The 1042-nt window shown below is 41.9% G+C and overlaps 1 non-coding gene across 1 annotated transcript; it reads right to left on the bottom strand.

Annotated features, from left to right (window-relative positions):
- Positions 1-395: 395 nt before the first annotated feature.
- On the bottom strand, positions 396-582 carry LOC125617130. The gene has a single exon (XR_007348002.1). It is a non-coding gene; the product is annotated as a U2 spliceosomal RNA (small nuclear RNA).
- Between the last annotated feature and the right edge of the window lie 460 nt (positions 583-1042).

Genomic DNA, 1042 nt, shown 5'->3' with positions numbered 1-1042 from the left:
AAAGCCAGCACTGTAGAGTTTCCCCTACAGAAGTCTGGAGTGAAAAGGAGCAGAAAGTAGGAACAGGGGACAAAGACTGATCTACTCCCTGTGCAGTTACTAGGAAGTAAGGCCTGTGAGAAAAGAGAGAAAACATCTCCTGGAAATGACTCAGAGAAAGAAGCCAGGTCTCTGGGGGAAAGGAGATTTGAAGTAGGACGTGAAGAAAACACTCCTAAGAGAGCAAATTGGATGAAAAGATCTGTGGGAAATAGATGAAAAAGATCCGAGAGATGGGCCCCCATAAAGACTTTTGAGTGTTCGCAAATACAAGGATGTGTAAGAAGGAAATGAAAAAGTAAATATGTCCAACCAACCCACACTCTAACTTTGAAACCAAGTATTTGGTTCCCCTGGAGGGGTGCACCGTTCCTGGAAGCACTGCAATACCAGGTCGATGCGTGGAGTGGACTGAGCAAGCTCCTATTCCATCTCCCTGCTCCCCAAATCCATTTAATATATTGTCCTCAGAGGACATATCAGATAGTGAACTGATAAGAACAGATACTATACTTGATCTTAGCCAAAAGGCCAAGAGTCTGTCTCTTGATGGGAACAGGACAGTCACATTTTCTTAAGAGCGTGTGGACTGTGATAATATGTAGCCATAATACCTGCAAAAACTACAATGTGCCACGGAGATGACGATCACACAGTATAGGGGCCAGCAAGCATTTTTCTGTAAGGGCCAAAGAGTAAATATTTTAGACTTTAAAAGCCATGTGGTCTCTGTTACAATTACTCAACCCCACCATTACAGCACAAAGGTAGTCACAGTTGATACCTAAAAGGTTATTGCTGGATTCCAATAGAATTTTCCTGTAATTCCAGCAACTTGGAAGGTTGAGGAATGAAGATTTCAAGTTCAAGATCAGCCTTGGCAATTTAAGAAGACCCTGTTTTAAAATAGGGGGAGAGGTATAGCTCAGTGGTAGAGTGCTACTGGGTTGCATTCCCAGTATAAAAAGAAAAAGAAAAAAAATCGACTTTATTTACAAAAGCA

This window comes from Marmota marmota, unplaced genomic scaffold (assembly GCF_001458135.2).
Source record: "Marmota marmota marmota unplaced genomic scaffold, marMar, whole genome shotgun sequence".
NCBI lineage: Eukaryota > Metazoa > Chordata > Mammalia > Rodentia > Sciuridae > Marmota > Marmota marmota.
This window is presented reverse-complemented; position numbering and strand designations above follow the sequence as displayed.